The sequence below is a fragment of the Lagenorhynchus albirostris genome, chromosome 11 (assembly GCF_949774975.1).
Source record: "Lagenorhynchus albirostris chromosome 11, mLagAlb1.1, whole genome shotgun sequence".
In the NCBI taxonomy this organism is placed as follows: Eukaryota; Metazoa; Chordata; class Mammalia; order Artiodactyla; family Delphinidae; genus Lagenorhynchus; species Lagenorhynchus albirostris.
In genome coordinates this window covers 26270474-26291555 of record NC_083105.1, presented here as the reverse complement: position 1 = coordinate 26291555, position 21082 = coordinate 26270474, and the positions used below count along the sequence as shown (strand labels likewise).

Genomic DNA, 21082 nt, shown 5'->3' with positions numbered 1-21082 from the left:
CAAGTATTTCTAAAGGGAGGAGGCATGAAACTCTGAAGAATACAGACAGCCTGTGGCAGGCTCTATGTAAACCATGCTAGACTTGACACTTTATCATGCAGGCAAGGGGAAATTTTTTTAATCATAAAAATAAAATATTGAGAAACGGAGAAGTTGAAATAGCAAAATGAGTAGGGGGAAAATCACCCATAACCCCCCTTAAATATAGACACTGCTTAGATTCTTATTAATTTTTTAACAACACAGAACCATGACTATACTGTACATATAGGGATTTCAGACTTGGTTCATGTACTGCGCATAGTCACATAAGGATTTATTAATGAATTTGGAAGACTTCATCATTATGTGCCTGTACACTCACACTGCACTGCACAGCAACACTAAGTGGGTCTCTGTCTGGGATGCAGGGATCAGGTAACCAGATCTACTATTAAAAAAATCATGTGAAGTTAAGGGCTGTTGAATTCTCACCTGAAGTAACCGTATCCATCACATGATGGAAGATCAGACATTTTGTCTCAGAAATACATGATTGATTATTTATTCCATCTCTACTCATCTGAAATGCTAAACTAATTATCACAGTGCCCGGTGCTTTTTATCAGAAGGGTCGGACAGATGACAAAGGGCAAAATTTTTACCTAGGGTGAAAGAAAAGGCAAGAATTATAAAACAACTCCCCTGAAGGATACACTTCTTTTTGTCTTTTATTTACGGATTGAAAAAAGAAATCCTTCAACATATGCATGTTGCAAATCATATTCTCCTCTCTGTAAGCCACAGTTACAGAAAACAACTCAAGATTCTTCTGACTGTAGGAAGGCACCACAGTACACCTAATCTACACTGTGTTATCTATTATGACTCAAATTCTGTAGGAAAAATATTTAAAAATCCAAATTAGATTTGTAAAAGGGGAAAAAAAAAAGCCTGTGAAGGATAGAAGGTAGTTTGGGAAAGCTTCAATGACAGATTCTTTTTTTCTCTCTTTACTGGGAACTGGAACCAAATCACAGGCCTGTACCTGGCTTAGTGCCCTAACTTCCCAACGAGACTGCAAAAACTCTCAGACAGGACACCTGCTCTGAGCTGATTACAGAACTGCCTTGTGCAGAATTACCATTGGAAAACATTAACTTTGTGCCCAAATGGAAGAGTGCCTACTTCCCTAAGATATATGAATGGTAGGGTTTTCTTTTGCCTTACTTTGGGAAAGCTGATGAACTAATAAGACTCCAAGGGCTGCTAACTACACACTAATACTCCAGTGTGGTACACTTTATTAATTTGACTCAGTCCATCTACCTTATTCAGCATTCCAAAATGTTAGAGAACCATCTGTTCAAGATTCACCAACTGAGAACACTATGAAACCTCATTCAGCCCAAGACGTTATTGAATTTGATGAACTGAAACTTCTTTGATTTCTATACTTGATGATGCCTGTGATGTCATCCTTACTTTAGATGTTCCTTTGACTGATGTTTTATTAATAAGGCCACTGTAAATGTATCTGCAAGGACCATAATCCCTGTGTCAGAAAATTTTGCTCAACTGCTTTTCATACTAGGTTAACATGCAGTCAACAATTACTGAACGTATACTTCATATTACAGGGCTGACTCAAAGTGTTCAATCATATCTAATCAGAGGCAAGGGTATGTTTATTTTATTAAGTATCACATCCTTCAAAGAAACCAAATATTATATATAAACAGTGGGAAAGTGATGAACATAATTAGGCAAGAATTAAATGACAAGCAGAGTTGGGCATTATCATTTTTTTACCACTAATATAGCATCTTTCATTGAAAATTTCGATAAATCTTGCCAAATGTTCTTGCCCCAACCTAGGATATGATTATCTGAAAGTGTTCCAAGTCAGTTCTGAATTTCACACTGAACAACTGACAGGCATTCAGGTTTTTGAGGCTCACTACTAAGTCTTTCCTCCCCCTTGCCTCACACATCACTAAGTTCTCTTTCTTTTTTGATGTTCTAACACCTAACCCTTCCTTTCTTTCCAACATCTGATACCTGCTCGGTTCAGGTCCTCTATACTGCATATCTGGACTCCTGTAACCATCTCTTAACTCATCTCACTGTCTCCAGGCTGCCCCGCCGTCAATGGTCACCGCAGTTGTCTATAGGATGAGGTCCAAATTCCATTACTTGAAAAGTCAAGGTCTTCCATGTCTTGACCCAATCCTGTCTCTCTCCAGATTTTGTACACACACCTTCTTTCCTAGACCAAATGACCTGATCCAGTGATCTCTGACCAGATCAAGAACAACATACCCAGATCACTTCTACTAACTCACCTTACCTTTGTTCATGCGCACCCCACAACATGCAGTCCAGCCACACCTTCCACCTCCACCATCTACCTGGTGCCTGCCACGTGCCCGTCAGCATGACAGATGTTTGACATATTTTGTCTCTAATCCCCACCCCAATCCTACAAGTTATGTTTAGTCTATCATGATGAGTATCAAAGAAATCAGAGACTTTGACAAGTTCACAAACTAGTGAGTGATGAGCCTAAGCTCCAGCTCAGGTCTGATTCCATAGCCTATGTTCTTTCTAAAACTTCAGGCTTCCTGGAATACCATCCCCAACTCTCTACTTACCAAAACCTTGGGATTCCTTCAGAGTCTGACTCAGTTTAACCTCTTCCACACAGAGGTGTTTCTTATCACCTCCAATCTAGTAAACAGTGCTTACTCAGAACCCCTGCTGCTCTTACTGTCTGAGTCCCTCTGGTTGCACTAAATTCATTACTGCCTCATATCATTAGTTGCCTTATTCTTTTTCCCCCTTGTTTGCAGTCCCACAGCCTCATATTGCCTCTTGAACACAGTAGGCACTCAACTGTCCTATAACTGAGTTCTCTACTTTGACAGCATTTCCTATGGATAAAATTCCACATCAGGTAGGATAATTTCAGTAACTGGATAAAAGACGTTCAATAATAAGGGCACTTATGATGTCACAAACTAAGAAGATCAGCGGACAGGGCTAATTTGGTGGCTTAAAAATGTTATCAGGGGGCTTCCCTGGTGGTGCAGTGGTTGAGAATCCGCCTGCCAATGCAGGGGATACTGGGTTGGAGCCCTGGACCGGGAAGATCCCACATGCTGCAGAGCAACTAAGCTTGCGCACCACGACTACTGAGCCTGCACTCTACAGCCCGAGAGCCACAACTACTGAGCCTGTGGGCCACAACGACTGAAGCCCATGCACCTAGAGCCCGTGCTCCACAACAAGAGAAGGCATCGCAATGAGAAGCCCGCGCACCGCAACAAAGAGTAGCCCCCGCTCGCCACAACTAGAGAAAGCCCACACGCAGCAACTAGAGAAAGCCCGCGTGCAGCAATGAAGACCAAACTCAGCCAAAAATAAATTAAAATAAATAAATAAATAAAGAATGTTATCAAAGATCCAAGCTCTTGTCAATTCTTCATTATACTATCTTCAGGGCATTTGCAAGTTCTCTCATGGAGGCAAGTGAGCTACTGCAGTTTTAAGAATCACATGTAGACAATTTCTGGCTATATATGAGAATACTGCTCTTCTTTCATATTTTGTTAGGAAGGAAAATATTTTCCAGAAACTCCTCAGCAGATTTCTCCTTAGGTCCCTCTGGCCGGGCCTGAGTCATACGTCCATGCGCTAGCTGCAAGGGAGGCTGTGGAAGCAGTATCTAACATTTTCAGCCTCTACTGTATGGGCTCTGCCAGCCAGGCAGAAAGGGAAGGAAAATGGTGTTTGGATAGGCAACCAACACCTTTAGAGAAATATTAATGCAATGATAAGCTCTGTTTAATGAAAGTCCTCCACGGTCCCAAGAGATTAATTATCTTAAGAAAGGTTTGCTAATCAGGTTATGAGAAATACTCCTGTTACAATAAGGTGCTGTTTGCACTAGAAGTAGGAGAGAAGAGGACTGGAATCTCCCAGCTCTTTAGCCAACAAATTGTAAACACATTCCTTTCCCTCATATCCTTAAATATCGCAATCTCTTCCAGCACTATGACCATCACAAGGAAGGAAAGGCAAGCAGAAAAAAAACTTGTTCTCTTCAGCTTCCATATAGTTCTCCAAACACATTAAAACAGGTAAAAAAAAAAAAATTTTGAGAGATTTAAAGAACAGAAGTGAAGATGAAAATATTTATGTCTTTTTCTCCTTCTCCTATTCTTTGCTTCTTCTAACAGGACAGTCTGCCTTAATCACCACCATCACCACTACCACCACCATTACGTTTCCAATTCTGGAATCAGCTTAGATATCCATTAATGGAGAGCCACTTAAAAAACTATTACAATGGAAAACAATGCAGACGCTAAAATAGAGGTGGATCTCAACTGGCTACTAAGGGAAGCTGTCCAAACTAAATTGTTAAGCAAGAAAGATACAGAGCTATATATCTATAGTACACACTCATTTGTGCTTTAAAAGAGGGGCAGTGGTGGGGTCTATATAAATGTGATACAAGTGTACTCTATTTGTAGAGAAATTTCTAGAAGGATGTCTTAGGAATTGTGGATGGTAATTACCTCTGGGGAATAGGATTGGGAATCTGGGACCAGAGATACTTTTTGTTTTATATTCTCTTTTTGGTATAGTTTGGTTTTTCCCCACCTTGTATTGTCATATATTTTTTATTTTTATTATTTATTTATTTATTTATTTATTTTTTGCAGTAGGAAGGCCTCTCACTGTTGTGGCCTCTCCTGTTGCGGAGCACAGGCTCCGGACGCGCAGGCTCAGCGGCCATTGCTCATGGGCCCAGCCGCTCTGCAGCATGCGGGATCTTCCCGGACCGGGGCACGAACCCGTATCCCCTGCATCGGCAGGCGGACTCTCAACCACTGCGCCACCAGGGAAGCCCATGTCATATTTTTTTTAAACCCACTTTGAGGTTGAGTCTGCAACCTCAAAGCAAATACCTACAAAATTTCATTAGCTCACTTAACATACTTCTTTGTTTCCTCTTAGGACCTGTGATTTTAATAATAATAGCAAAATAACTGGCCTCAATATTCAGGATAGTATTTTTGTAACTCAAACTAACTTGATTTAGTTTACGTAATTACTTTTACTCCCTACTGAAAAGAGGGCTTTTAAATCCAATTTCCCAAGGAAGTAAGACCACGTCTCAAAAGGTAGTTCTTTAAAAAAAGTTGTGGAACTAAGCTGGAATTACCAAGTCATAATTAGCAGGTTTCAAACGAAAATCCCATAAAAAATAATGTATACTAATGTTACACCACTTTTATATGATGTAACCAAAATACCATCTCTTCAAGGGACAAATCCTACTGAAACATTTCTATTGAGAACTCAGTTTCCTAATGCTCACAGCTTCGAATCTATTCCATGTGGGCAATGATTTTTCCCACAGAGGGTCTTCACTGAGAACACCACAGACGCGGATGACACCAGTGTGTGACAGGCATATACAGGTGTCCCTTGGCATCGTAAGGAATGGTTCCAGGGGCACCCCTCATGATGCCCAAGTCCCGTATGTTAAATGGTTTTGCATTCACAGGGTTGGAGAGCCAACTCTACGTATTCACTCATCTGTGGTAGCCGAACAGACTCACAGGGTCCATCGAGCGACAGTTTACATGTGGCTCATGTGACTCTGGAGGGCTAGATTGTTTTATTTGTGATTCTCAGGTTCTAAAGGTTGATTTTTGCCCTTCAAAAATGGTTTCTGTAACATCTACGAAAAGCATTAAAGCTATCTCCTTAAGGTTGAAGTTGCTCAGGACCCAAAACAAGGCAGGACTACTTCCATTAAAAACTTTTTTGATGGTCCTAGCATTTATTTTTAAATGAAGCAATGGAATTGGATTCCAAGATATATCTGAAATGTTTACATTTACTGACTTCTTAAAACATGAAAAATTGTTTGGCATTTGAACATACACAAGCTCTAGAGACCCAGAAATTCCATTCCTAAGAACAAGTGCCCACGTTAGGACAGTGCATGAAAAATATTCATAGCAGCAATGTCCACAACAGAAAACAACAGTAACGACCACCCAAAATAACCCAAAGGTCTACAGGCAATAGAATGGATACACGTACCTTGTGTGCCTTTGTACAGTGGAATGAAATGAACCAGAGCTTCAAGACTTAAAGTGGATAAGTTTTAAAAGCAGCAAGTCAAAGAAGAACACATGCAGTATGAACTCCACTTTATAAAGTTCAAATGCTGGCAAACTCTTGTTTAGGTATAAACACGCAGGTAGTAAACGATAGAGAAAAAGCAAGGGGACGGTTAACACAAACCTGGGGACAGCATCACCTCCTGGGTGAGGAGGCTTGTGATAGCGGGATATGAATCAGGGAAAAGGTCAGAGGGTCAAGTCTGATTTCCTGCCCTGGGTTTTAGGTGCAGGGGTGTTTCATGTTACTTTCTAAAATAGAATATCTTCTATATATAATATTTTACAAACACTTAAAAATAAAAACTATGGAATAAATTACACAGTAAAATAAACTGAGTGTGCGTGTGTGCGTGTGTGTACACGTTTAAGTTATATGATAAATAACATCTTCTTTTAATCCCATTGCTTTTATCTCTGGGTCTATACTTAACTCTTTGGGTAATAATGTTAAAATCTAAATTTGAGGCCCTACTTAAATTGTGACCTGGATTCAAAGGCCCTCAGGCCACCTCCTGCAATAAATAGGTCCAGACTTAAGTCTCCCTGGGTCATTATCCTCAGTGGCTCACACCCTGGAATGTGAAGGATGTAGTCAGGAGAGAGCCCCAAATTCCCCCCAGGCTACAAAGCAACCGCCAGGCAGCCTGCAAACAACCCATGTTTGTACTTTAGGTAACCGACTGAGCTCTTCAGTGGCCGCAACAGGGGAACAGAGAGGAGGAAGAGCCTGGGGGGAGCGGCTGGCCGGCGTTGCAAGGGCTTCTCCAGAAGAGCCCGTCAACCGGCGGCTGGCAAGAAGAGACCCATTCCTAGCCTTGCACAGACGGCAGCTATAGTTGTTTCACAAGCTGTGCTCTAGCAGTTTGGGTGGTAATTTCTCCCTTTCATTCCAACTGAAACCGTGCACATCAATCTCTGTCAATCACTGCGCTCACAATGCTATGAGGCTATTAAGATGCTCTGCTGTCAGAACAACTAGCCCTCCAATTATTTTTGCAACTAGCCCTCCAATTTTTTTTTAACAACAGAAATTTAATCTCCAAGATTCAAAGGATCACACAATAAGCAGCAAACTCCTCCAACTCTCCACACCCCTCACCCCCCACCCACCCAAGCTGTTTGTTTCCAAAGGTTGGGGATCATTATCAACAACAAGCCCACCTTTGTGACATTCCAGGTAAACATTTAATACAGAACTAACTGGTGGAAAAATGACCTGAATTCATAAAAGTGTTCAAAATATTTTAACGTCCAGGAAATGAAAGACTATTTATTTTGCAGCAATATCCCAAAGTCTTCGCTGACACAGATGCACACACACAACCACAAATTGAATACGGATTTCCCATGAGCTCAAGCAGCTCTTATAGGCAGAGTTCAGGTGATATGGAACCTTCTCTGTCCCACAGGGGGCACTGCATCCACCACCACGGGGTGGCTGAGGACAGCCGGCGGGGGAGCCCTGATTCTTCAGATCACGACGCTCCCCCTCCGCTGCTTGCTCTCCCAACCACAGCCACCACACCACACGCGGTCTCGCAGTCAGTTCTGTGGAGTCTGAAGTTTCAAGGAGGGATGTCCGCTTGTCAACAGACCGGGTGTTAAAGTACAACGTTAGACTCCAACTCCGCCTGGTCAGACCCGGGATCACTTTCAAAATGACAGGGAAGTAAGAGGAGAACTGGCTCTTTTCCAGCCAGTAACCGGCAGGCTCCTACTCAGTCAGATACTTGCTCACCTCTTAAATCAAACTCACTGAATTTACATTTTTAAAGGACCAAACGATAAGGATTTTGGTAGCTCATTAGGAGTTTCAGCAGTTTAAGTATCTAGAAATCCAGTGAGAGATTACGGAAGGACTCGGCCAAGCATAAAGACAACTATTAAAAGCCCCCAAATAACCTGTATGTCTTTCAAGCATCTCATAGGATACGAATTACTACACAGCTCTACGATACATATTTACACAGCCTGGTTGAAACCGCAGAGCGGGGAGGAGACTTACCAAACGTCGCACCACAAATCAGGAAGCAGACTGGGATCAGCAAACAGTTCACTCCCCACCCTGTCTGAGAGGCATCTGAGCCTGTAAGGCAGGCAGGCTGGATAGTCAAACAGCTCCTACCATGACTCACCCTGAGCTTTGGAGATACTGCTCACGTATCTCTGGGTATTCCCGTGTTTGTCTCCGAGAAACTCCACACCCTGCACTGTAACCAATGCTACTGCCCGCAATAATACACTGTATTCAACCCACTGCTGACAAACGGGCTCTTGGTACTGTCAGAAGAAAAGATATGCATTCTGTATATTTGGAGAGAGGCAGACTAGAACAAAGTCCTGTTGTCACACAACTCTGGGGGTGGGAGAGGACCTTAGAGGATGTCCAGCCTGGCACTCCTGATTTACCGACTAGGAAACAGGCTCAATTCAACAAACTCCAGTTGGGCAGAGCCAATGCAAAGCAGTGAACCGAGCACAGGAAACCCCAACATGGATGAAGGCAGGGCGAGCGGTAAGCGGTCCAAGCGCGTAGGGAAGGGCAGTGAGTGGGGTCAGGAGACTCTTTCCTCTGTTGCTTCATTCATGAGACACATGCTCGCCGGTGCCTTCGAGTCTCAGACGCAGCGAGGCGTGCTGGAGTTGCAAAGGGATGAGTGCCATAGGAGGTGTACACGGTGCTAGAAGGCAGCACTTGGGAGGGGTAGCCAGGGTGGGGGGCGCAGAGGAGGGGGAGGAAGGCAGGAGAGGAAACAAGGCTGGTGCAAGGCAGGAAGAAAGAGACTTGTCAGTCAGAAGGTGCTTCAGGTAGTGCGCTCTGATTCATTCGGCCAGACGGCAGGTGAAGATGTGAAGGGTACTGGGCACGGCCAAGGAGGCAGGAGAAGAACTGGGTCAGCAGACAGGGATGACATTTTGAGGGCTCCAGTTACATCACGCCAAGGCGTTTAGATTTCAGCTGATAGGACAGGTGGCAGCCGCTAAAGGGATTAGGATAATCAGATCCCTGTTTCAGACAAGTCCTTCTGAAAAAGCAGGAGAGCAAATGCATCTCAGTGGAGCGGACTGGAGCCAGCTGTAGTCATCTAAGGCGAGAGCTGGTGACGGCTGGATGCAGGGTGGTCCTGGGAAAGGAGAGAACAGCGTCTGAGGCAGACAAAGGAGGCAGCATCAAAAGGGCGTGATACCAATCGGATGGGGGGTGAACGGCAGAGTCACGGAAAACCCCACTTGTTTCATCCCTTCTGGTGGCCAAAAGATCAAGCCAAGCACAAGGCAGGCAACTGAGGAGAGGTAGGAGAAGGAAGAGATTTGGGGTAGCGGAGGATTCAGCATCAGACATAATGAATCCGAGGCTCCTGTGGGACATTTAAGCACAGGTGTCCAGAGGGGCACTCAGAGAGACAGGGGCTTAAGAAAGAGAACTGGAGCCCATCAGTGACAGTGCCTCGGGGCAGCTCACCGATACTTCCGTGTCAGGCAGACCTGATCAAATCCCCAGTCTGCCACTTAGCAGCTGTATGACCTCCGGCAAGTAAATTAACCTTTTTGAAACTGTAGTCTCATATGAGGAAATTCCTCCTGGAATGTAATAAGATCAGTAAAGAACCTTATGTCAGGCCAGACACAAATATTAAATATTTTTCTCTTGCCCTTTTGTGATCATATACTGCTTTTTATTATAATAATTTGAGTACTAACCTCTGCAACAGATTACAAGTTGCCTTGCTGTCAGTCACCCGTCTTTGAATCCCCTTTGACCTTCCTGGCATGAAGAGATTCTCAAATATTTGAACTGCCATAAGTCAAATGAAAAACTCAGGCCAGAATGAGTCTAGGAGACCAGGGTTTCTTGCCCTTGACATTAAATAACTAACGCAAAGATCTCAAAATGGTTATGTGGTTTATACGGTACTGATTTAATTCTGTGTTGGGGGTGTGATGGGGGGAGAAAAGGGCAATGGGGGTTCGCAAAAGAAAGAAAATTTTGTCGGGTCTAATAAAGCCCTGTCAAAGTAACAGAACTTTACTCTTTGCGTAAAACTATACCGTAATGTTTAAGAGGAAGAGTGTCTACTGATGTTAGTATTTACACAGCCTCTATCCTCTGGCTCAGTTCAAGTAAAGGTCTTAAATTAAATTTTAAATAATGAATTCTAGCAAATGGGTCTTGCCTTAAACCAAATTTTAAATCAACAGTATACTCTGTATATAACAAAAAATATATACTTTCTTTGTTAGGCTCATTTTGCTTTATTTATAACTCTTAAATGGACATTTAAAAACTACAATAAGGGGGACTTCCTTGCTGGTCCAGTGGTTAAGAATCTGCCTTCCAATGCAGGGGACTCAGGTTCGATCTCTGGTCAGGGAACTAAGATCTCACATGCCACAGGGCAACTAAGCCTGCACGCCGCAACTACTGAGCCCGTGTGCCACAACTAGAGAGAAGCCTGTGCACCACAACGAAGAGCCCGTGTGCCGCAACAAAGATCCCATGTGCCACAACTAAGACCCGACACAGCCAAATTAAACAAACAGAAAAAAACTACAATAAGGGACTTCCCTGGTGGTCCAGTGGGTAAGACTGTGCTCCCAATGCAGGGGACCCGGGTTTGATCCCTGGTCGGGGAACTAGATCCCGCATGCATGCCGCAATTAAAAGGAAAAAAAAAGACCCCCACATGCCTCAACTAAGGATCCCACGGGCTGCAATGAAGATCCTGCATACCGCAACTAAGACCCAGAGCAGCCTAAATAAATATTAACAAAAAAAAAAAAAACTACAATAAGATTTAAAAATCATACTGACCACTAAGGCACACAGAATTCAACTCCACATAGCCAAGCTTGTTCAGTTTTCTCCTGGTTTTGCCTTCAAATTTAGGCTCTAATTTGCCTTACCCATTTTTTAAAATTTTATTTATTCATTTATTTAATTTTTGGCTGCATTGGGTCTTCGCTGCTGCACGCAGGCTTTCACTAGTTGCAGTGAGCGGGGGCTACTCTTTGTTGCGGGGCGCAGGCTTCTCATTGTGGTGGCTTCTCTTGTTGCAGAGCACAGGCTCTAGGCGTGCGGGCTTCAGCAGTTGTGGCACAAGGGCTTCAGCAGTTGTGGCTTGCGGGCTCTAGAGCACAGGCTCAGTAGTTTTGGCGCACGGGCTTAGTTGCTCTGCAGCATGTGGGATCTTCCCGGACCAGGGCTCGAACCCGTGTCCCCTGCATTGGCAGGCGGATTCTTAACCACTGAACCACCAGGGAAGCCCTGTCTTACCCATTTTTATGGCTGCCTCCCTAGTCTGAAAACATCTTGGTCACTGGATATTTTATTTCATCTCCAACTTACTTGGCTGAAACACATTAACGATCACCTCTTCCTTGCTTCCTGATCCTTCCCTGGTAGCTTCAGATATTCTCATTCTTTCATCGACAGCCTAGTTTAGCATACCTACTTCATGTTCTGTGTCTAGTCATAAATATCTCCAAAAAATTCTCACAGGTTTCCAATATAAATTTGTTTTACGATTGTCTCAAAGTTCTCTAGTTGTTTGGCTCATTTAACTATTCTGATTCAAGACAGAGAATGATCCAATTCACAGCTACGGTCTTCGGGACTTGTTTAATTCCCAGCTGCCTTCGACTCGGCCACAGGTGGTACGGCTCAAGCATGACCAATTTTAGAGGGCACCTGGGTACCTACGCGCTGAGGAAGAACATGTATCCCTCTCCCCAACATGCCCAGCCCTAACCCGAGGTTCTTGCTGCTCTTAGATTGTCTGGACTCCGGATGGCTACCTTTAAAGTCATACAATACAGCCGGCCATCCCTCTTTAGACAATATCTAAGATTCTGACTCCTCACTGACATACCGACCCCCTCCGAGATACCCCCCAATCCTTCCCTGCCTCGAATGGACTTGAACCTCCCAGACTTGAATAGACTCAACTAATTTTCTGTGTGTCTATAAGATCCTCTCCTATCTCGCTGTCACTAGGAGGCAAAATGAAGGCAGAGAGACACAGCCAGGCCGTATGGCAACTGCCACTAAACCAGCACAATCCCCCTGCCACCTGGCTCCTGACCTGCATTAAGGAGATGCACACACATCTGACTGACAGACTACTGAGATGTAATTCTTTCCACTTAGACGTTACTTTGAAACACACATTACACACACCTAACTACTACACCATGACTGCCAATAGACGTGTTTAAAATGAAGAGCATCTCATCACAATGCTTCACCCAAAACTGCCCTACGGCATCTACTGAAGGAGCAGGTCAGATCCAGGAAATGGTTTACCATAATCTAGAGCATGATTTTCTCATTATCACATTCTGCTGCAGGGCTGCCTGACTCGCTTCCCAACCCAGTTCAGGTTCTGTGAGCTCGTGTGATCCAAAGCCCCTCTCCTGGCAAATGGAGGGTTAGTCACTTGCTTTGCCAAGCCTTTCTCTATTCTCTTCTCCCTCTGAAAACCCGAGATATCTTTTTAATTATTCTCTTTCTCAAGAAATATCTCATTTAATTCCTTCAACCAGAGGCCCTGGTGACACAGGTTTTGAGTAAACAAGGAGAGTTAGCTGCTTATCTGCTGCATCAGAACCAACTGGGGCAGGAAAGCCTTTTGAAAATAAAAGATTTCCCTGGTAAACTGGTACAACCCTCTGGAAGGACATCTTGTTCCCATCTATCCCTATTTAAAAGACACATGCCCTTTAACCCAACAATTTTGCTTTTAGAAATTTATCCATATACGGTTACAGAAAAACAGATGTACAAAAATACTCAGTACAGTATTACGAGGCAAAACAAACATGGAAAAAAGCACTCTAGAAGGAACTTAAATTGTATTATCAGTAGGAGACTGGTTAAATAAATGATATATATAGGTTTTGTGAGAACATTGTTTGAGAGAACATTTCTGTAAAGATACATAAGAAACTTAACATCACTTATCTCTGGGGATGAGGATGAGACGTTGGAAAGAGACTGCATTTTCTACCATGTGCCCTTTAGTACTATGGGTTTTTTTCCTATGAACTTGCACTTTTTAAGTGTAGCTAGTTAATAGGAAAACAAAGTGAACCTTCATAATTTGGGCTTACATGGATGATCTACAAGACACTTCATTTAACAATGTCATTCAATCTTCGTTAAAAAGGAAATAGAACGAGGAACAAACAGAAACTCTATAGAGCGGATATACATTAAAATGTGTTTGCTCCAGCAGGTAATCTCATCATTACACTTTAGGAACCCTTGTCTTAGCCTCTCAGAAGACCAGGCTTCTTTTCTCCAAAGTACCTGCTGTATGTGTTATAGACTCTTCCATAATCTAAGTGGCTCGATTTAACCATCACCCTTGTGCTAAACATGTGTGCTGACACTTAAACTTAGTTTTATTCTGGAAATTGGGGTGAGGTTGGGAGGAGCCCACAACTTTTGTCAAAACCTTGGGAAGAAAAAAAAAAAAAAAAAAAAAAAAGACTGATGCTCAAGCTCCAGATAGGGTTTACTGACTCTCTGGGTCTGGGAGTCCAATTCCTGTATTTTTTAACCAGCTCTCCAGGTAATTTCTACACTGCTGGTCCTACCTCACGCACACCAGAAGTAACCATGCTTAGCAAACACTGTGTCTTATCCAAACGAAACTACACACGACAGAGTAGAAAATTCTATAAACAAAGGTGTTCACTATTGCATCACGCCACGATTTTAAAACAATTTTTTTCGAACACTGATATGGAGTTTGGAGCCAGCGCTGGCTGTAAGCAGAACCCACCAGGCCCTCCCATCAAAGCTTCTGGCTTATCTGAGGTGGGGTACGGCGGGGGGGAACATGTAGAAAAGCCACCTTTGGGGCTGGAAGGGACCTCGCGTAGTGTAGACTGATTGATGTTTCTCAGATCGTGGCTTCGATCACCTGATCACACATCCTCCTTTCTCCCTCCCACCCCCACCCCATTCTCATGTCCAAATAAAGTCTGACAACTACCGAGCTCTTCTGGTATTTCCTGAACATCCAACTGTAAGATCACCTAGGGCCCCTGCTATCCTTGCCCCACCCTAGACCTAGTGAATCAGAATCTCTAATAGAGGTTCTAGATGTTAAACCAGTGACCCAGGTTGTTCTCATAAACAGGGAATTCTGGGAATCACCAATTCCAGTCAAACTCATTTTAAGATAAGGAAGTCAAGGCTCAAGGTGTTAAATAAGTTTCCCAAGGACTTACCAGCTGATTAATCATAGCTGGGACACCTGAAACCTGGTGATCTATTTCTCGCCTCTTATATCAATATTACTTATTATTATGTTTATCATGAGTATCTATGAAATTTCTGATTCACCATGATGAAGCCCCAAGGAAGTGACTAATGAAGTCTGAAGGCAGAGGGTGTGTCATTACATGCCACTGGTTTAAAGAATAACTATTGCTATAAGGCTGTCCAACATCTAGCTACCTGCCGCTTAGGGTTCTTTCACTTTCAGTATCAGGATGAGGGGACACATAAAACAGCACATCTGATAGAAAAGGAAATACAGTCCCACACATTTATAACCAGGTGAGGGAGATTCAAAGTCCTCCGATCTCACTACTTCTTGATCAAATATTAGAAACTTTAGCAAAAGAAGTCTAATAATCACACTTTCATTTATAGCAACAGCCTGCACCTTGCTGTTGGGAGAGAGAAGAAGACAGCTCCTACAGAGATTCCACAACCTTGCCCTGAAACCAGTATCTCTAAACCCATCAACAAGAAACAATGATGGGAAACTAAACCCCCAGCTTGGAAAGCACACAGCAAGCTTTAATTCAGGGAGGGTTCAATCAAGTTATAATTGCCTCTAATTGGTCCTCCCACAGGTCTCACAATTTACAGCTGTAATCAGTTCCACAAAGAATGTGCTAAATTTCTTTTCTACCTTTGAAGTCAGAATTATCTCCGCTAGGTTCTTACAACATTGCTGTTTTGATTCAAAAAACAAAACAAAACAAAACAAACCAAGATACAGAAAAGGATGAATGAGTGAATAAAAAGCAAAGATGCAGACAGATCTTTTGGAAATAAGCACTGACCCCTCTGACCTAATGATAACCCAATGAGATTGAAATTTGTAATGGAGACTGATGCCACTTTGGGAAACCTTTCTGTTCCAGGGCACAGGATCCAAAAAACACATTCATCTGGTCAGACATTTTCCATACTCTGATTTTTATCTTTCTTGGCATGCTCCATCCTCCCCTAATAAAGTCACAACCCTTTGTTGCCATGGAACCCAATCAGACATGGAGCCTGTTACTATGACTGCCCCGAAGGTCTAAAAAAAGATCTAGTGACCAAAAGAACAGTCCTTTAAAAAAAAAAAAAATTTCTAAGGCAAAGAGCGCCAAAAAGGACCCAACCCTTTTATTTCAGGCAGGTTAACTTGAACTCCTGAGCCAAAGCTAAACAGTGTTTCATAAAAATTTGTCCGCTGGGACCTTCCCAAGAAGATGGTTTTATAAATAAGTACCTGGCAAAGAGGATGAAAATATTCTTAGGATTTCTTCCTTTTTTTTCCCTTCCAGGTAAGTTTCCTGAAATTTGAGTAGCTATTTAGCAAATAATGTGTCAATCAGCAGCTACCAAATTGCAATATTCATTTCCACCAATAATTAATTTTTGCCAAGAGCTCATGATTTCTCTGTAAAGAAGAGATAAGCTAAACAGTACAACCAACCCTGTGTTCTGTTGTATCTGGAGCTGGACGAAACCTGTAGGAAAAAAATACCTGAGACTAATAGCAGAGCTACTTGAGAGAGAATTAACATTTGTTGAGTGCCTACCATGAGCTGTGCACTTTTTAGGTCATCCCGAGAACCCAGCAGCAGAGGCATTTCCCTGTCTCTGTTTTGCAGCTAAGGGACCAAGGCTCAGAGAGCTTCAACAGCTTGCTCCAAGCTGCCATATTAGAATGTTGTCTGGAGCCCAAAGCCAATCATTTGTTCACCCAACATCTATTTCTGGCCTCGTAAGTGTTTTGCATTTTGTTCCGTTCCTTGTTCTTTACAATAAAATCTGCAGCCTACAAAGCTTGTCTGTAAAGAGGGCATGGAGTCCCTCTTTACTGGAGCAAGGGGCCAGTTCTGGCTGTCCCCACTTATAATAGCCACCACATCTGCCCAGCAGCAGCTAACCCTTGGGAGAATCATGAGCAAATGCCCTCCCTGGTCACTTACCTAAGTTGACATGGGCCAGACACCTACTACATCCCTCAAAAGGCTGGCTGCTGACAAGGCCTTCCAACCCTGGACTCTGTGGCATGGGGAGGACCAGGAAGCTCTAGGTACTTGTGCTTGTGCAATTTCAGCAACGAAGTAAAAGTCAAGCCATGAAAACTCAACGACAATTATTCTATCCAACTCTGGTTTTGGATACACAGCTTCGAGAAATGACTAGTAAGAAGGAATGTGGTAAAGCATGGAAGTTAATTTCGAAGTTGTATTGTTAATCATAGCAGCCTTGCAGCTAAAGGTATTTTATCCATCTCCTCATATAATGAATACAACTACGTTCATTAAAAGAAATTTCAAAAACCAACACAAAACCATAATGAGATACCACTTCACAACCACTAGGATGACCGCAATCAAAAGATATATAATAACAAGTGTTAGCAGAGATAGGGAGAAAACAGAACCCTCATAAACTGCTGGCAGGAACAAAAGATGGCGCAGCTGCTGTGGAAAACACTCTAGCAGTTCCTCAAAAGGTTAAATATAGAATTAGCATATAACCCAGCAATTCCACCCTTAGGTATGTTCTCAAGAGGAATGAAAACAAACGCCTACACAAAAACTTGTACACACGTGTAGAGCAGCACTAATCGTAACAGCCAAAAAATGGGCGCAACCCAAATGTCCATCAACTGGATAAATAAAATGTGATACATCCATGCAATGAAATATTATTTGGCAATAAAAAGATATGAAGTACTGACACATGCTACACCATGGAAGAACCTTGACATTAGCCTGACTGAAAGAAGCCGGACACAAAGACCGCATTATATCTCATTCCATTTACAAAAAATGTCCAAAACAGGCAAACCATAGAGACAAAACGTAAATTAGTGGTTGCCTTGGCTTGGGGGGTTTGGGGAGGGAGGAAATGGAGAATGACTGCTAACGGATACGGAGTTTCTTTTGGGGGTGATGAAAATGTTCTAAAATTGACTGTAGTGGTGATTTCACAACTCTGTGAGTATACATAAGTCATTCACTTGTACACTTTAAAATGGGTCAATTGTACGGTATATGAATTATATCTCAATAAAGCTGTTATTTTTTTTAAAAAAGGAAAAACCAACACAACTCCTTTTTGGTTTTTGGTTGTCCTATTAAATAAAAAATAACCCAACTGACAAGACCACCTGACCCTGGACAGGTTACTTTGTCTCTGGAGTCTCTGTACCTTTTCAAGGAAACAAGGCTCATGCCTGAACCCGGTGTTCTCTTCTGCTGCCCCATGAGCAAAAGAATCTGACTTTCTGAGGGGAAAAACCACTTGGCTGAAACCTCTCAGGTAGTGTTCAAACAGGGGAATCAGACCCCATCTGTCAGCCAGGCCAAGATCCATCCCAGTCTCACCGACTCTCTTCAAGTTCCCTCTCCGGGTTCTTCCCTTCACCCCAGGCTCCGTGCCCCAGCTGATTCCTGAACATGTGCCATGTTCAAGGTTCAAGAACAGACTCAGGTAGATTATGCGAGGTGATCAGGGTTGCACAGCTGCACAGTAGCAGAGATGAGATTTGAACTCAGAACCAAAGTCTGAGCTGCTTCTCTTATTCCTACACCTGAGTTTTCCAAACTGGGTCCACAGACGTATTCTTGGGGTTCCATGAGTTTGCTACAGACAATTTAGAAGAATGTGCTTATTTAGATGGTAAAAAATATTTATATAATTTGGACGATCACAGAGATAACCATCTGCTAACCAAGTACCTCGAAATCCTGGGGTTTCAAGGCTTTCTGTATTTCTACTCACGCTGGGTCCAGGTATTAGTACTTCTTTAGTTGTCGTGGGTGGATAGGAAACGTGTCGGCTAACTGTATTGGTTTTCTAGGGCTGCCGTAACAAGGTACCCCAAACTGGGTGGCTTAAAACAACAGATACGTATTGTCTCACGGTTATGGAGGCCTGAAATCAAGGCGTCAGCAAGGCCATGCTCCTTCTGCAGGTCCTGGGGAAGGAGCCATTGCATGTCTCTCTCCCAGCTTCTCAGACATTCCTTGACTTGTAGTTTCCTCCACTAATCCTCTGTCTTCACATCATCTTTCCTCTGTGCATGTCTGTCTCCAAATCCCCCCATTTCAAAGAACACCAGTCATGGTGGATTAAGGCCCACCCTAACAACTGACTTCCTTTTAACATGTGTGGACGAAGAATGTCAACTGCCACATCGGTAAACAAAGGATGGGGGCACCTAGAGGCCAGTGAGCCATCAGCCACCGCAGCCTCCCCCAACTTTGCACCCTGAGGGGATCCAGGATGGAGAAAAACAGGATACTAGTCCCAGATAAAGTGCATATCAAAGGAATGATTTCAACCAGCCCAGCCTCTTCCATCTTCCCCAAAAGAGAAAAGTGCTAAATTCATTAACTTGACATGTCTGGTTTTCTTTAACTATGATCTCTTGATGTTCCAATTCTCGAGTTTTTGTTGCAAAAACTCCTATACCTCCTGGCTCGCAGCAGTCCCTCAGGGCTATCTGAGAGGCTGCCTCCTGGGCTTGAGTCCTCAGAAAGTCCACTGAATAAAACATAATTCTCAACTTTCAGGCTGTGCATTTTTCTTCAGTTGACACATCATTGTCTCTGTAAAGACCCTATTTCCAAGGAAGGTCATGTTCTGAGGAGCCGGGGGCTAGGACATTATACAGGAAACACTCACAAGGACTACCACACTTCTGGTCACCTAGTGTTGCAGCTGGGGGTGGGGGGAGGTTCCCACACCAAACAGTTCTTCTCCATCAGCAGAGTGTCCTACAAATCAACTCCTTCTGACACTATCTACCCGGAGACGGCATCAGATCCCACAGCTTAAGGACTCAGTCCCCGGAACTGTCTCCTCCCCCCACTTCAGACACCAGGCTCAAGTCCACACTGTTACCTGTGCTTCTGAATGACTAGCTCTAAACTGGAGGTTCCCACAGCCCTCTTTTCGGGTTGATTAATTTGCTCGAGAGGCTCACAGAACTCAGGAAAACATTTACTTAATGGATCACCAGTTTATAATAAAAGGATGTAACTCAGAACAGCCAGATGGAAGAGATGTACCGGGCAACGCATGTGGAAAGGGCAAGGATATTCCATGCTCTCTGGGCACCACTCTCCCAGAACCTCCACGTGTTCACCAACCCAGGGACGCTCTGAACCCCATTCTTTTGGGTCTCTATGGAGACTTCATTACAAAGTCATGACAGATTGAATCATTGGCCATAGGTGATGAATGCAACCTCCAGCCCTTCTCCCCTCCCCACAAGTGGGACTTAAAAGTTCCCCTGGCAACCTGCCCCCATCTTTAGGGGCTTTCCAAAGTTAACATAAACTCAGGTGTGGTTGAAAGAGGTTTGTTATATGAATTAACAAAAGACACCCATTTCACCTTTATCACTCTTATCACTTAGGAAATTCCTAAGGTTTTAGGAGCTTTGTGACAGAAATGGGGATGAAGACCAAATATATATATTTCTTATTGTAAATCACAATTATCACAGACTTCAACACATCTCTTTGAGGGGACAGAATTCAACCTATTCAACACTGACTTTACATATAAATGATGCAGAAATCCCAGATGAAAGTCAAACAATCTCACAATAAACAAAGGTGTCACACAGAATTCTTCTCACAAAGAAGTTACAGATTAAGCCTTTCCATATCATGGAAAATGATATAGGTAATAGAGTCATCCAAACTCAAACAACAAAAACAAAAAAAACCTGCCCTGAAGTCACTACTATACCAACATTGTGAGTGACTCAGATCATCTGTATATTAAGTTAATGTTAATGGAAACTGCTATTACCTTTGTATTTTTTTCTCTGTATCATTCCGATTTTTTAGTGTATGTGCTGCTGAAGCAAGTACTACCTTTGTATTTTGTACGTATTTGTTTGAAATTTTTCACAATAAAACGTTGGAGGAAAACTTCCTTAGACTCTTGATGAAACCTGTTAACAAAACATTTCTTCTTAGAGAACACCTAAGTAAAAACACCAGTTAGGATCTTCGAATAAGCATTTCTCTACACAAGTGGAGAGAAGATAATTTTTTTTTTTAAATAAACTTATTTATTTATTTATTTTTGGCTGCATTGGGTCTTCGCTGCTGTGCAAGCGCTTCCTCTAGTTGCCACAAGCGGGGGCTACTCTTTGTTGCGGTGTGCGGGCTTCATATTGTGGTGGCTTCTGATGTGGAGCATGGGCTCTAGGCACGTGGGTTTCAGTAGTTGTGACACATAGGCTCAGTAGTTGTGGCTCACGGGCTCTAGACCGCAGGCTCAGTAGTTGTGGCACACAGGCTTAGTTGCTCCACAGCATGTGGGATCCCAGACCAGGGCTCGAACCTGTGTCCCCTGCATTGGCAGGCGGATTCTTAACCACTGTGCCATCAGGGAAGTCCCTTAAATTTTAAAATATGGAAATAAGAGTACATTACTTGTCTTCCCTAATGAGACCTATTTAAATAAGAAATGTAGCCAAAGCCTTAAACATTTGATGTCCTCAAACACTGACCTCTGAACAGAAAAAGTCCTACGTTCTGTTGGAACGTGTGAACTCAAATATTACACTAATACCTATGCATGAAATCTTAATTCATTCTTTCCTTCCTTGCATCCTTCTATT

The 21082-nt window shown here is 43.0% G+C and overlaps 1 protein-coding gene across 2 annotated transcripts in view; it reads right to left on the bottom strand.

Annotated features, from left to right (window-relative positions):
* Positions 1–21082, bottom strand: part of TMCC3 (transmembrane and coiled-coil domain family 3) — a 69298-nt gene that overhangs the window by 29747 nt on the left and 18469 nt on the right. Inside the window, exon 1 of one of the 2 annotated variants that reach the window (XM_060165026.1) lies at positions 8191–8255. The exons of the other annotated variant lie outside the window; for it this stretch is intronic. The gene's annotated coding sequence lies outside the window, so the exon portion shown is untranslated. Of the gene's footprint in view, positions 1–8190; positions 8256–21082 lie in introns of those variants that run through there. 2 annotated transcript variants of the gene reach the window in all.